The 17,139-nt window shown below is 40.7% G+C and overlaps 1 long non-coding RNA gene across 1 annotated transcript; it reads left to right on the top strand.

The window, feature by feature from the left end:
• Positions 1 to 576: 576 nt before the first annotated feature.
• Positions 577 to 16,894, top strand: LOC148830822 (uncharacterized). The gene is made up of 2 exons (XR_016091339.1): positions 577 to 704; positions 16,308 to 16,894. It is a non-coding gene; the product is annotated as an uncharacterized LOC148830822 (long non-coding RNA).
• The last annotated feature ends 245 nt before the right edge of the window (positions 16,895 to 17,139 follow it).

The following is a 17,139-nucleotide window of genomic DNA, read 5'->3' as shown; positions in this document are numbered from 1 at the left end:
GGGGAGCAGGGGCCTATACCGGCAAGCAACCGGGACAATGCAGGATACAGCCTGGAGGGGGTTGCCATTCTATCACAGGGCAGAGACAAATGCATACACTCCCTCCAGGGAAATTTTCCCTGGAGCCAATTAGTATGTCTGTGGACTGTGGGAGGAAGCTGGAACACCCAGAGGAAACCCACACAAACACAGGAGAACAAACTCCAGATCAAAAATACACTTTACAAAAGTGTTGTATTGGAACTATGTTTAACTCATAAATGTTTGACACATGCATCTGTCATATGTGAAAGCCACAGTACAGCTTTGAATCCACAGTAACCCCCGCTCTCTTTGTCAAAGGTTGTGAAGGGAAAGTCCGAGAAATACTGTGCTTGTTGCAGGTTATGGTGCGATAAAGAATGTTTTGGAAGATCCTGAAGATGGTGTGAACAAATATCAGCGCCCTACCATTGAGAGGGAAAGGCAAAACCACAGCCAAGAACCCCGTATATAGAGGTACGTAACTGTCTGTAAGGAATCCCTCGTGAAGAGATACGTGGATCCTGCGCAGACGCAGGAGTAGGTAGATGACAAGGCAGGCGAACAATCCAATACGCAATGCGAGTTCGTGATCCAAAGGAAAAAGGGGATTCCGAATCCAGGAAGTACGATTGAAGCAAACAATCCGAAACAAGAGGCGAGGTCGTGGTCAAAGGAGTAAGGTAGGTCGAAATCCGGGAAGTACACTGGTAGCAAATAATCCGAGACGAGAGGCAAGGACGAAGTCGAAAGGCTAAAGGGAAGTCCAGAATCCAGAATAATACGAGGTACAGTAATCGCCAGATGGAGCTCTCAATACCGAGCAACAGGAAGCGGGTTGGAATGGCTTAAATACTGCAGCCCGCCGCACGGTAGGGCGTCTGGTGTCGGGTTAACACGTGCAGCGGCGCTTGTAATTATCTCCCCGCTGCTGGTACTGATTAGCTCTACTGGGGGCTGGGCTGGGCAGGTTGGCGGTCGTGACAGTGTCACTGTATCTTATCTCATTCTGTGTGAAACTGAACCCTGCAACTTCACTTCCTTGAGAGTTTTAATGCACTTGAAAAAACAGTTCAAGATTCATTTGCCTCTTCTTACTCACTTCTGATATTTTATGTCTAGTCTGAAGATGTTACAGGGTAATATTTACTCCTGTTTGATCAACTACTCTCTCACTCCCTGTCACCCAGAGTACAAGCTATAAGAATGTGGTGTCTGAATCTGGCTTGTCCAAGATCGCCACAGAACTCTCTTGCTTCAGTTGGTTCAGCTCCTGAAAGCCGGGTTTACTCACGTGTGTGGGGTAAAGTGGCTACAATGTATACACAATTTAAAATGTAGCATTTAAATCAAGGAATGCCATGTTGAAGTAGTTCAACGTACTAGTAAGATCTTTTTTAGATCACCGTGTGAAATTTTGGTCACCACATTTTAGAAAATATATTGCTGCCCTGGAATCAGCTCGGAGCAGAGATACCAGATACATTCCTGGTCTTGAAGGAAGATTGTACTCTGATGTAATCTGACATTGTCATCCCTGTCCTAAAAGAACTGAATCTTCTTTGCACCGAACAGAGAAGAAAGGAGACTTGATTCAAAATCCTCAAAGGCTTCGACTAACTTGACCCAATGGGCATCTACAGAATTAGTAGCAAAGCCGAAGGACACATGTGGAAAACTAAAGAAGAGAGCACTTAAAACAGAGAACTGAAAACGATTTTTTCACAAAGTGTGGTGGGAGTATGAAACAAGCTACTCCACCATGTAGCTAAAGTTACTTCCCTGGTTTCTTTCACAAAATGGCATGGTGAGATTCTCATTTCAGTTGGCTTTCACCAACCAAATGGCTTAGATGGACCAAATGGCTACCTCTTTGTTATAGTCTGTCATAGGTTCTAATGTGTTCCTTGCTGTGAGGGTGAACCATAAGGATGGAATGTTACCAGATGGTCTCTTTGCTTCCTTCCTTTGCACATTCTAAATTTAACAAGAAGCAACCGTTTCACTGAGCTATAGTTAAAAATAGTGTATTAAAAGCATTTTTTCAGCACTCGAGAGCAATGACCTTGCTATGTATGTGCAAAACAGTCTCTTTCATTTCTTCACATGTTTATTTTTTGCATGTGAAGCTGTGTGAAAGCAGTTTATCTGGTTTTCACAGCGAGGCAAACATGTGACCGAGTATGGCTTTCTGAAAGACTGTTCCTTCTTATTATAGTCAGGAGGGGTGTGGCTGTATTGGATGGCCCCTTTATTAAGCTAGTCTGCTATCTTTATGGCCAAAAATGACTTTTACCTCATGTGTTTTACTGGTTCAGTGTATTTTTCCTCACATTCAGTCTTCAGAAAGGGGCTTTGAGGACACTGAAGGAGCTGTGCAGCCTATCTTGGAGCAGAGATAAAAAATTCAATTTCATTTAACCTGCAAAATCACTTTTAATTAATTGAAGGAGACAGGAATCGCCTCAGTCTTAAGGGACAACTCCAACAACTTAAAGACAGTTTGGGATTAGGATTTTATGCTCTGATTTGCAGGAAGTTGCCCATAGTTACAGTGTGTCAAAGGTTACCACGATCAGGTGATGCACAGGCAGTGACTCACTAGTAGAGAGATACACCCCCTGGGAAGGTAAGATTTAATGTGTGTGTATGTGTTCCTAGGAACACTTTCAGAGTTTGCATTTGCCTTGGAGAGCAAAAAGGCACAAGACATTTTGGGAATTAATCTCAATTAACTCAAGGTATCACAAGAACCATCGACAAAGACTTCTAAAATAGATCTGAATATATACAATTACAGACAGAAAGTGTCTTCATCCTTATTTTGAAGCTTCTCCTTTTTTGATTTGTGAAATGGTGACAGCTAATTAATATTCATTCTCATAAGAGTATGCTTGCTCTGAAGTCATGCCATAATCCTAAAAGGGGTTCCAAGTCAGATATACATATGTATATCAATTTCACTGATTGAAGTGAAACTCCTGTCCATGACAGCTAACATCTGACTATGTATGTGCAAAGAGAACTTAATACATTGCCTTCATTACTCTAAAACTAAAATGAACAAAATATATCCTTCAGTCTCTTTTTATGTGACAGGTGTGGGTCTTCTGAAGGCACTCCCACACACCTCCTCTGGCTTTGTAATAGAAATTTTGGGTAGTATTGCAGTGGTACACAAACGTGTTTGGGAAGAATGTACCCCCAGATCCTGCATTAGCACTCTGGCTATTCAGAGTCAGTGCTCAAACTAACAAAGGAAAAACAATCAGCACTGATGTTCAGATTTCAAGAGCCGGCTCAAGGAGATGATCTCCACAATTACAATGGAGAGAATTTGTTTCCATAGGACAGGTGATTCCACAGGATCTGGGGCCCTTTCTTGAATGCTTTGACAGAGACTGAGCTTTGTACTCTTCCTTGCTTGTGGTTACTGCTGTCATAGGTGGTGACTCCATTCTTATCTCAACAAGAAAACTGTTAAAAGGCTCAAACATGAAAGTTTTGGATTTTTGTTCATGGTCTGGCTGTTTTATTTGTTTTTTTTATGTGTTTGTATGAAATTTTGCATTGGTTTTTATAATTTTAGTCTAGTTAGTTTCTTAAAATACTTTAAAAAAATACAAATCAAATCTGCTTTTCAGTGCAGTGCAATGGCAAGATCTATTTAGTATTAATACATCCATATTAATCTACAATGTTGTACATTGCATTCCATTGTACATTTGAGGGTATTTATATACATTTATAAAATATTGCTTTATCCTAAAAAAATCATTTTGCATCAATTTAAATCAATTAAAGCACCAGAACGATCTCTCATCAACACATGAAACATAGAACAAGAAACCGATGCTCATTCCAGTTTCTCATACCTCTCCTTGTTTCTTGGGGGATGTAACCCAAAAGCAAATTATGTACTGTTGCATGAATATTATGTCATATTTAACCTCTCCTGCGGGCTGCCTTCAATGGAGATTCGATCCGTCTTAAAAAGCAAAGAAGAGCAGAACTATGCAGAACGGAAGAACCACGTAGCGCCTAAAGATAAGAAAAGTGCTTGTGCCAAAAAAAACATTGATTGTGAACGCTTGTGGTTGTTCAGTTTGGAGAAAGAAAAACGGTACTCAGCATCTCTCGAGACTCAAAAAGGTGTCTGAGTGCAAGACTGTCTCTCCCGTGCATCTGTTTCCTCCTCTTTGACACAGCACTGGTTTTAAGAGGTAGCAATGATCATACCTACAGCAGATCAACACAATTTCAACAGGAAATTTCATGGTACGGGTTCTTTCGACTAAAAATACCACCATCGGTTACAGCACAATTAAGTTTTGACCGGTGAAAACACAGAATGGTACCGTTTCCCTTTTATTTATTTGTGTTCAAGGTCTCTGGGGAAAAGTTGGATGCACTGATGACATTCAACACAATGGCAAGCACTAACATGTCATCAAGTGATTTCACGTTCTTTGCTCTGGGTGACCGTCTCTGATCCTGGATAGTGCAAGTCCACCAGGCCTTAGTGGTCATCAATAAATCATCAGTAAAACATACAGCAAGAACATAAGAAGGGTTAGAAAATGAGAGGAGGCCATTCATCCCATCTCGCCCACTTGGAAGTTAGTAGTGAATTGATCAAAGGGTCCCATCCAGCCATTTCTTGAAAGAAACCAGGGGATCAGCTTCAGCAACATAGCTGGCTAACGTGTTTCACACTGCCACCAGTCTTTGGGTGAAGTAGAGCCGCTTGTCCTCAGTTTGAAATGCAGACTAAAAGAACACTGGAGACTCAAAGCACATGGGAGTTCTGATCGAGTGAGGACGTTCATTGGTTCTATTCAGTCAGCCATGGCCACTTGCGGGCCTTGAACTTTAAAGTTCCCATTTCTATTGAACAATTGATCTCTAAACGTCTTAAAGAAATCACCCGCTGCAGGGGTCAAAAGAAAATTGGTCCAAGGTTTGAAAATTGATGAGTTAAGTGTGACTGATCAAATGTGCTAGACTTCAGGAGGTTTCATGCCACGTTCCAGCACCACTGAAGTGTGAGACAATCTGCACTGAAAGGTGAGCAGAGCTGTAAAAAGAAAGTTCAGAAGTTCAGGGCCGTGATTCAAAGCGAGAAATCACCTAACTGTCTCCACATAGCAGACTTTCAGACAATGAGAACCTTAATTGTGACTCATCGTGGTCAGAGACAGCAGATTTGATTTCTTTGAACACCACAAAAATGAAAATTGAGATTCCTTTGCATTTCCTTTGCAAGCTTTCAAATGTGCATTTAATTCAGGAGAAGAAGGTAGCTGATCTGGAAGCGTGACATTCAGTTCCTCTGGCATCTAGTTTAGGTGTTGTTCTTTATATCCATCCATCTTCTAACCCTGTGGTTCCCAATCCTGGTCGTGGTGACCAACACACACCTGCTGGTGTTCATTCCATCCCACCTTCATTAGATAACGGAAGCCTTACTTGATCTAAGAAGTTGCTTCAGTTGAATATTTACATTTTGTTTTTAGTCACAAGTTTGGGTTTTATTTCACTTACGAAATACAAGGGTTAAAGTGCTGGGACCAAACAGTTCAAATTAACCTTATTATCATTAAGTCAATAAAGGGTTTGATTGTGTCACTGAGGGCTCAGCTGGAACAAAAACAATCAGGTTTTTCCACCAGGACCAGGGTTGGGAACTTCCGATTCTCTTAATTCAGGGTCTTGGGGACGCTGGAGCCTATCCCGGCAAGCAAAAGGCACAAGACAGAGTCACCCTGGACAGGAAGGCGTTCCATTAGAGAGGAGACACAGAGACACACACACACACACACACACACACACACACACACACACACTAGGGCCAATTTCCCCAGAAGCCAATTAACATACAGTATACACATACTGTGGAGGGGGAAAACAGAGCACCTGGAGGAACCCCACATGAACCAGGGGAGAACATACAAACTCCCCACGAATATCACACCAGGTCCAGAACTGAACCCAGGGCCCCAGTGCTGTGAGGCAGCAATGCGAACCAGTGCACCACCATACCACCCACATATTTTACAAAGCGAGATCATTTCTAATCACACTGTATGTTCAGCTGTTAACTACCAAAGAGAAACAGCACATTTTACACAGGAACTAAAGAAATGGTGTCTGCATTGCCTTCTTGATGGTATATTATGTGCAACTATTTGGCTACTGAGTGAAAACCAGATTCACATCATGTCATACATGCTGCGCCAACCAAGGGTTATACTGTTGGATTTTTTTAATGTGGGGCTTTTTGCACATTTCTATCACTGTTTAAGAAAAACATAAGAAATATAACAAATCTGATTTTTATAAATATTACGGTTTTTAGTAGCAGCTGTAGCAACAGGGGTGGTAAAACAAGAAGCAGCAATAACAGCAGCATCAGCGGCGGTAGTAACAAAACTATCCGTAGCATCAGCAGCAACAGTAATGGCTTCAGTAGCAATAGCAGTAACACCAGCTGTAGCAGTATTGTTACAACAGTAGTAATAGAAGTAATGCTAGCAGTAGTAGTGACACCAGTGGCACCGGTAGACAGATGCTTTACTGTCCACTACTGTGGAAATTTGCCTGTGACGTCTCCCATAGAAATACAAAACACACAAAACATAAGAGTCACATAAAATCACATGAACAGTCTGTGATACATAAATAAATGGGGGGGACTATATTTCCATACCTTCATGGAGCAGTTTTATTGCAGAGGGGACAAAAGACTTCTCACAAATGTTTTTATTTGATTTTTTTATTTGAATCTGGTACCCTATACCCCCTTCCTGTCGCGAACAGTTCTTTCCGGGCCCTATGCGGAAATCAATGAGAAGCCTCGGGCAAACGCCTGCGTCTGGCTTTAAAGGTGGAACTAAAGAGGGGCTGGAATAAGGAACAGGTGTGGGGAATGGGACAGAACGAGGAAGGGCTGGAGCGCCCTTAAGAGGAGGAGTAACGATCGTGACACTCCCTGATGGGAGTATTATGAATGGAGAGTGGAGTGGATGTGTGGAGCCAGCTGCGATGTTCCTTGTCATTCCGTGAACTGTATTATGATATAAATCGCAGAGCTGGGGCTGCTGTTTCCCAATTATTTTTCCTGCCATTTTCACAATCCTGGACAGTTTGGTTTTGCTTTCATGACCAGACTGTCACGATAAATGCCAGGATGCTCTCGATTAGGCTTTCATATGGCATCTCTGGGACATTTTGACTAAAATTAAAGTTCTATAACCTTTGAATTAAATAAACAGCCTCTGATTGGCTTTCTTAAAAATGTTGTCTATGTTCTCAGTGTATCTCAGCCTCTGATCAATATGGGTTCCCAGATATTTAACACTCTCCACATCCTCTACACACTGACCATTGAGTACTATTGTCTGCAAAGATTGCTAATGAAGAGAGCTCACACAAAGAAGTCTGAGTGTTGAAGGTGCTTGGCTGTCCCCCTACATAGCAGTAACAATAAAAGTAACAGCACTAGTAACACCAATGAAGTCAGACAAAATGGTCTTCATCAGATCCCGTACAGGAATCATAGCAATAGGGCAATAGGTGACTAATATCTGGCATATAAAGAGAAATTGGATTCCACTTTAACAGTTTTAGTCTTACTTAATCAATTGACAAGACTTCCAAGGAATTCTTTGCCTTGTTTGAGTTCAAAAACTTGCTAAACTTTAAGTTAAACCACTGTTAGCTCTGAACATTTGTGTCAGAAAGTAACATCAGATGAATGGAGACAACGTTCAGTAACCTCTGCAGTTTAGTTTCTGAATAAGCCTTGCTCAGACTGAACTCAATATGATATTCAAAGTCTGACATATCTGAATTCACTCGCCTTCTCTATGCTTGGAAAAAGAAAAGGTTTTAGTCTTCTTTTATTCTAAGGTGTTAATTGTAAGAGCACATTTATAGAATGTTGCCTAGATCAAGGGACAGTTGTGAAACTGATAAGGATATTGATGAATTTTCTCTTAGCATTAAGCTAAGATAGTCACATTACAAAGTCCCACTACTGAACACTATTCTGTAAAAATGTATGCAAGCATTTCTTTCACAAATAAGAATCATTACTAAAATAAATGTAGACTACATTGTTTTTTTTACCTTGATTCAACCCTAAAACATCTGAGAGTTCTCTTTCCTATTTCAGTTTAATGTCTCGCGTATGTTTCACAAGCCCAGAAACCACACACCTCACTGTTGGACCCAAAACCATCTCTAAGCCAACAATGGCAGTTATGACCTTCTGACCTGTGTTTCAGAATCTGCCATCACAGTAAGAGTGCAACAACAAAAAAATTGCAGAAACAAGAACACTGTCAAACTGGCAAACTACAGTGTCTAGATCTTTTTTTCAGCAATGGCGCTTGTAGACTGGAATAACAACCATGCTCAACTCTTGTTTCCAAGAGAATTAACAAGTGATGTTACTCCTGCCCTCTGTGATCAAACTGTTTAGGTAAACCGCAATAAAAGCAAACGTTAAAGCTACAACCTGCTTAGGCTGTGTGGGTACGAGATCTTTTGCCGTGGCTCTTAAGCCCAGTTCCTGGAAGGCCCAGTATCTTCTGGTATACTGTATGTTTCACCTGAGCTCTCTGTTTAAGATCTAATTATTTAACTGGATAGCTGAAATACTTCTATCCTGACTCCAAGGTGTTTTGGGGAAACATTTTTAGTAGTCAACCGTGAAAGACCTCAAGAAAAAATCCTATAGATGACTAAGAAAATAATTCAATTGTTTAATTGAATACTCAGGTTGGTAAAAATCTGTAGACACTGGAGCCTCCAGGAACTGAATTAGAGACCCTTAAGTGAATTCCAGTGATAGACTCTTCTTAGAATGGCTGCAAATTGCACATGAAGGAAAGATGATACAATGGGAAAACAAACCATAGAATCAGAGTCTTAACTGGTTTGATCCTCCAAACGGTTTCCTGAAATGTGACTCCACAATTTATATTGTACTATGTTCTTTGCCTTGACTTTTTAAAGTCAGCGTGCAGTCAAAATGTCGTGCCCACACATCCTGTATCACAGATCTTGCAGCAGTTGATGTGGAGGCTGCACTTTCATGTGTTCAGAGAGGAAATTAATGTCATTTAACAGCTTAGTGTAACGAAAGCGTTCTTTCAGGACCCTATGCAGACAATGCAATCTGGGGAAGAGTGAGGAAAACACGGGGGAAAAAAGCATACAAGGGGGCTGGCAGGAAAACAGGGGGCGTGTCCATGGTGCACTGGTGTTCTGGGGGGTGAGTCCAAGGCAAACAGTCCAAAGAGTGTCTATAGGGAAATCCTTGATGAGGCAAATGTCCAGAGCTGGGTGGTAAATCCAAGACGAAGACAAACGGAGTTAAAAACCGGAGCGAGATCCGGCAGAGGGTCGGGGGGAAAAAGGGGGAACGGGACCAGGTGCTCCAGGTCCCGGACTCGGCTGGTACTGGAAACCAGTGCAGAGCCCAGAAAAGAGTCAGCGTCTGGCTTAAGTAGGGAGGCAGGAACTGGGAGCAGGTGCGCAAAATCAACTCAAATGTGAAAGAGCCAGAGCGCCCTTAAGGCGGAGGGACTACAATCGTGACACTTAGCTATTGACGTCACTAGTAATTATCTGTGTTGTTGTTGTTTCCACAGCAGTTAAGTAGCCTAATTCAGTTATTAAGTTGTGCAGCTATATATAAGAGAAGCAGCTCTCAATACAAACAGGAAATAAACTTTTTATTGACCTCTACATAAAAATAAGTACTAAATCTGCTCTGTGCTTTCTTGGCACCTTGCAACTCTAAGGGGAAATTATAGTTTGCAATCAATGAGGTTTGACAGTTTTTTAGACTGAACATACTGTATGGCATTTTAAAAATGGTCTTTGTCTCTTCTTTTCTGTTCTGCACAATAACAGCTCTGCTCAAAAATAGTTGCTTGTGTCTTCTGGCCAAAGCTTTGCTGCACAACATGACGATCACGGTTGTGAACTACAACCTGCTCCAAGGGCACACAAAAACATATGAACCAAGCCAGAGGTGTGCAAGAATAGATGTTGTCTTCTTTGAGTTATCTGCTCTATCAGATGGGATCAAGTAAATCTTTCACAGCTTTTAAGCTCCAATTCGTGAATTTGAAAACGTTGCTTCCGTAATTGTCACAAATGTGAAAAACCAAAATCTTCCCTTTTATCATATTGGATAATGTTTTATGCAGCACACTTAATCAGGAAAATGGGTGGGGTTTGGGACTGTCATCTCTTACAGTTCAGGGCAAGGCAAAATTACAGTACGTGTGAAATGGCTCTTATTAAACCATGTCTAGTGTAGAATTCCTAAATTAACAACTGCAGTATATCGCAGCTGTTAATAACAGTGAGCTAACTTCCCTTCCCAAAACAGATATGTAAGAAAATATCACTTATTCTGCATTATGTGTCTGATTGGTAAAACCAAGAAAAATCAATGAACAATAAAAGGAATGTCAGTTGAAAATATTTGTGTACTAGGAAACATTGAAAACATAGATTCCCCCCACCAGCATTAACAGCTTTAAGTCTCATATCTTCATTCAAAAATACTGACGGTACTTAACATTGGAATGAACTTGTCTCATATACACTTGAGGTATTTATTCTAGTGTAGAGTCAATGATAACAGCTTTGCACCTGTTAAAACATGATACACCTGTACAAAAAGACCTTTAAGAACTATCCTCTTGCCTAGTGGTGTCTGCGCAGCAAAGACAAGGATTGAATTTTCTTTGTTTTGAAGAAATACATTTTGGAATCTGCTATAGATTTTCTGTCAATTGTGTCTTTCTGTGCGAGTACAGGGAAAATCATCATTCCACAAGAGGATTTGTCCTACCTAAGTCATTTATTTAATTTCTAAAAGGAAGTCCCTGTATATTTTAATGGAAAAAAAACTACTAATGGTGAGATCCATTGAACCATTATGTCTTGTGGATGGTGTTTGAGCCCAGTCCTCAATACAAAGTTCTTGCAAATTTTTGAGGTACATGCATCCTTCGATTTACAGACACCCCGTTTATGAATTTTCTCTATAACAACAAATGCGTTTTGTAGCAGTTAAGCAGTTACAAAGCAAAATTTGCTACAACGATGGCGAGTTCTTTGTATCCGAATAAAAATGCCACCCCAATTTCCCATCACACAGCCGATCAATGCATCTGCTTTCTTAGAAGATTTACACCTTTTCTCCGCCTATTTATCTTAACATAACTGTCTGGTTTGGACTTGCCATCACACAGGACAAAAACAGACTCCAAAGTGTTATTAGGACAGCTGAGAGGATCATAAGCTGTGACCTGCCTACCTTCCAGGACCTTTACATCTCCAGGACCAAGAAGAATTGCTGACTCCTCTCACCTTGGCCACTATATTTTGCAATGGCTCCCATCAGGGAAAAGATTTAGGTAAATTAGCACCAGGACCACAGGACACAAAAACAGCCTTTTTCCCAGGCAGTGACTCTTATTAATCACTCCTATTAATCACTGAACATTTGTGTTATTAAAATTGAATATCGATCACTTAGTTTACAACTATGGCATTACATGCATTAACAATATTATTATCTGTATATAGATATTTATTATGGACTGTTTATTTGTCATTTACAAATATGTATATATGTATGGGGTTATCACACTTAGGTAGAGTTCTGACACATTCTTGAAGTGCAATATATATTTTTCTTTTAATTTCTTAAACGTTTTATGTGTCTGTGTATATATGGTATGTCTGTATGTGTATAGTGTATAGAGCAACTCACCAAGTCAAATTCCTTGTGAGTGAAAACTTACTTGGCCAGTAAAGTGATCTATCTAACTACTACTGTGTCAAGATAAACAGGTAATGATCATAAAAACATTGGTTTTCTATGATAATTCAGTACTCTGCTCGGGTAAAAAAGAGTAACACACCATCTCTCGATTTACGAACACTTGGTTTAGGTATTTTCTCTCAAACAATACGCTTTTTCATACCCGTGTTTTGTATTGCAAAGAGATCATCGCTGTAACGAAGGTACAAACCTCATAGCAAACTGGGAAACGCCAGCCTCACACCATGACCTCCCAAAACACTGTTCCTCAGTGCGCCTGCATTCTGAGGCGTTTTACACATTTTAGCTTGTGTACTTACAGTATCTTACAATACCAAATACTGTGCTAGGCTAAAAGGCTAATTACTCCCATTATAAACAAGCAACAGCGTTCTTGTTTAGTGAAAATGTGAAAATGTGATACATATTTCTGACTATATTTACATTTAATCATTTACCAGGAGCAACACTGGCATATACCTAAATTCCCAACATACACATCAGTATGTGTCTAAAATCTCTATACATTTAAAATTTTAATTTTGAGCATTTTTGTTTTCACTATATTTTCAAAAGCATAAATAATAATCACATTTTGGTTTAAAATGTTGCAACTTATGCCCACAATGTCTTTCAGACCAGGATCCTTTATCTCCCATCTTAAGGAAGAGATTTCTGATAGTATCTTTTATTTTTAATAAAACTGTCCAGTGACTAGGCTAGCATTTGCCATTACTATCTCAGCTTATCAGCCTGGCCATTTCTTTTAAGTGCTAGATGTTGCCCCTAAAAAACCTTACCAGCATTTCTGTCGCAATCAGTCGACTTTGAAGCTGAAACTGTACTTCTCAGGAGACGGAACCGACAGTTGGTACTTTCTGCTAGCTGAAAATGCACAGAAAAAAAAATTCCCATCAGCTTATCAGATATGCCCAGCAGAGGATGGTTTCTTAATTTTATTGCGACTGATTTTGAAACTTTTACCCAAGTTCACAAAACAGTGATATGTGACCATCAGCCCGTTACTCAACTGGTGCCTTAGTCTTGCTTAGGCTTGCTAAAATGATACCTAAAAAAAGTGTCGATTTTAAGATGAGAGGCCAGTGAAATGTTTTGCTGATTTCATGACAATCGGCCCGGTTGGGTTTCATTTGTATCAATTTTGGCAAAAACTGTAATGATTCACTAGTCATGCACAGTCATATCTGTTTTGGGGACAGCTATAAAGTTGTTTGCTCAAATGCCCTGGATATTATTAACCTGAAATGAATTCACTACAACTAATGAATTCTTGACTACTCCTGGAGATCGAGAATTAAAATGTATGCAGATACAACACGTAATAATTACACAATATTTAAAGCACCCCTGAAAAGCCTTAAATGTATAGAAGTGAGGATTATCTCTCTTTCTTAACGGATATAATAATATAGATTAGTATTGCAAACTGTCTTTCATTCCTAGTTTGTGGAGATACAGTATTTGTGTTTCTTAATCGGGAACTCTCTTTTCCAGACTTGTACAATTCTTCCAGGATTCAGGTGACAAAACAATCATGGAAAAAACAGAACTGTGCATTTTAAAAAATGCTCAGAATAAAATCTAATCCAGAATAGCACAGTGGCATTAGCATCGTGTTTAACATTGCTGCCTCACAGTGCCAGGACCTTGGGTTCTATTCCTGGGATGCTGTTTGCACAGAGTTTGCATGTTCTTCTCGTGTTCATGTAGCTAAACCCCAGGTGTTCCAGTTTACTCCCACAGCCCAAAGACAGACTACTTTGTGAATTGGCTCCTGGAAAGCTGTGAGCCCTGTCGTGAGTGTGTGTTTGTGTCTGTATGTGCCCTGCAATGGACTGGTGTCCCGTCCAGGGTAGATCCTGCCTTGTATTCATTGCTTGCCAGGACAGGCTCCATACTGGATAAAGTGGTGAGAAAATGGATGGGTGGATAAAATCTAATACGGAGGTTCCTAATCCTGATCAGAATATATGCAATTATTGATTACTTTACTGAACACTTTGATTTTTCATGAAAAGCAATAGTTAAAAAGCATTCTCCAACACCTCTAAGACCTAAATGCAATCAAATAGTTGAAATGAATCCTATTTCGTAAATGTGGAGTTCAGTTGTGTAACTGAGAGTTGGGCTGGAATACAAAACCAGCAGGTGTGTGCAAGGCCTTCAGAACCAGGATTGGGAACCCCTGATCTAAACTAAATACTTCACTCAGATGAACTGTGTAAATGTGTGTTAACAATATAATCATTTTCAACATGTTGATTATGCATCATAATGTAATCTAGTTGAAAATATGAGCAGTAATAATAGCTTCCCCATGTTATTAGATCCAGAAAAAAATGTACAGTGAGTAAGCGGATGCAATTGTTGAATACAGAGTGAAATACAGCATGTTTCGCAGACATCCATTAAGTTTCCCCAGGCTTCGTAAACACTACTGTACGTGTCTCTATCTTACTTATGATTACAGCGTGTAAACAAACACCTACTAGTTTGGAAAAGCTTCTTACTAAGGTTTCAGAAGCTATGTGAGAAAAAGCTTGTCAAGAGTCACATATCTGAGAACAATATTCAGTGTTGATCACAAAAATTTAGAACATCTTGTAAGCACATCAGATAATGTGCATGTGCTGAATGTGCACTTCCAATACATAGAGATCACTCCCTGTGCACAGCAGAGACACATAAACATTGTTCATGAGTACATAATTCCGTATGACTTCCTGCTGTAATTCAATCACATCGTTCAGAAGTGTAACTTCAGATAGGAAATGGCATTTGTTTTTCAGGCTGTTAACAGTAGTGGCACCCATTTTCTTGCAAAAAAGTAATTCAGATCTGCATTCTGAGGGAAATCAAGCAGGGTCAAAATAAAATATCTATAGGTAAGCAAAATATATAAGTAGACTTAAAAACAACTGAAGCACAGAGAAGTTTTCTTAGTTCCTCTTTTGCTGGTGCTTTTGATGTTCAGTGAGCTAGTCTAATTCATTGTTAAATTAATACAGTCTGTTAAAACTACACCCAACTGATTATTAAATGAAAAATAACAATTACCAAATACCAATACCAACTACTGCTTCTACAACATCTATTGTACATTACTAATGATCATTACATATTGTAAAATTATCTTGATGATACAACCAAACCATATTTTCGAGCACAGGAGAACAAGTTCACAGTGAAGAAGTTACCATAACATTTTGTGTTTCAGTCTGACAACTTGATGCAGTTCAATACATGTTCACATAACTTTTATTTGTAATTGTCTTCGTCCACTGAGTTTATGATAATATATACACGTTTACATCTGTGGGATGCGATTTATTTGTTAAAGCAGATGTGAATGACAGCTCTTATGTTTGCTGCCCCGTTTATCTGGTGATTTTGATTTCTAATCTGTAATTATGCCCTCACTTCTATCCTAAGTAACCCCAATATGTTGAATTGTCAGAGCGTACAGTGACGCCTTCTGAGATACAAAGATACAAACACAGACCAGCACACATTCACACCAGGGCTAATTTTCCCAGTAGCCCATTAACCCACTAGTATGTCTTTTGACTGTGCAAGGAAACTGGAGCACCTGGAGGAAACCTACATGAACATGTAGGGGTGCACAGACAAACTCCAGACAAACTCCATGGAGAGAATTGAACCCAGGGCTCCAGCACTGTTGTCACACCCTCTGCAGCCAGAGGGCGCTCCTTCTCTGTCCTCTGTCCTCTGTCCTGTCTCTCATTTCCGGTTCTCTGCTGTCCTTCCGGTGTTTCTCTCTCTCTGGAGCTATATATTTCTGGGTCTTTCACTCTGCCTTCACTCAGCATTGATGTTCGGATGTCCTGAGACCCGCCTAGCACCAGGTCACCCCACGTCGGCTACCTGAGGGCATAGGTTTCTATACGGCATTTCCTGAACAGGTGAGACCAGGCTAACCCCCGTCTCGCCGCTACGCATAGGGTCTTTTTGCTCTCCTGTCATTCCACGGTTCGTCCCTTCCGACATCCGTGACAACTGTGAAGCAGCAATGCTAACCTCCGCAGCACCATGCCACCCACCATATCTTAATAAAAACCTTTATTTTATGTAGAGCCTTTCACAGTTCATTATCTCAATTTACTGTGCAATGCACTATATTTTAAGAGGAAAATAAGGTCCGACATCTACAATGGATGGGAGTGAACTGTGATCAGAGAACGGTTATCTCCCTACACACCTACACTTTTTCACTCTGCAGACTCTGGCTTTCTTTCAGTTCCCATAGGAGGGCTTGAGCAATAGGAGGCCTGTTCTGTTGCTGTGGAATGATCTCCGCACCTAAGTCTTTCTGCACTTTCAGATCCTGTCTTAACACTCATTTTCATAGTCCCGCTCTCAGTTCTGTTTAATTTTCTGCTTCCATTTGCAGATAGCTGCTTTGCTTGCCTGGAGGGTTTTGAGGACTGATGCTGCATCCGAGTGGACACCAGCACCAGCAGGGGGAGCAACCCACTGCCTACTGCCTGGGCCGGCCCCAGTGCGGACGGGCGCTGTGCTGCTCTTCTCCCAGGAGGGGGGAGTGCGCATGAGTGGCAGGGAAGCTCTTACAGGGACCAGTGAAAAAGAAGGACTGGGGAACAGGCAAACACCGGAGACAGGGTGGGACTGAAGACGTGGTGGGGTTGGGGGGGGGGGGTCGTGGAGAAGGAGGAGAGAGGGTGGTGAGAACCAGCCATGAGGGCACAGGAAGGGGAGACGACATCAGAAGAAGCTGGAGGAGGAAAGCAGACATCTTGGCAAAGGCAAAGAGCCAGCTGTTTCCACGGAGAGTGGGGAGTTTGACATCACCGTGCCAAACCTTTGTTTGCAAACTTAGCTACAAACCTGGAGGGCAGTGCAAAGGGTGAGGGGATTTTGTAGGGGAGGAGGATGTAATTTTCTTATCGTAATCTGTTTGGAAAAGCAATGCAATCTAAAATTATAATACTACTCTGCAAATTAAAGTCGGTTTTGACGTCATGTGCTCGACCTCAATGCTTCACAACAAGTCGGATTTTCAACACAAGATTTACCCTTTTGTGCTGTGCTTTCTTGGTAAATACTGTATAAATAATTCCAAAAAATCAATTTATGTTCTTCCCAACCACTGAGTGCCAATTCGTTTTTGAAGAAGCAAATTCTAGTTTCTTCTTATTTTCCTGTAAATCTCTGCCAGAGACCCCAGATTCATGAGGTCAGCCTCTAGTGAAATATCCTTATAA

Source organism: Atractosteus spatula, chromosome 7, assembly GCF_055471065.1.
Source record: "Atractosteus spatula isolate fAtrSpa1 chromosome 7, fAtrSpa1.hap1, whole genome shotgun sequence".
Classification (NCBI taxonomy): domain Eukaryota; kingdom Metazoa; phylum Chordata; class Actinopteri; order Semionotiformes; family Lepisosteidae; genus Atractosteus; species Atractosteus spatula.
Note: the sequence above shows the minus strand (reverse complement) of the source record. Positions and strands in the feature narration are given on the sequence as shown.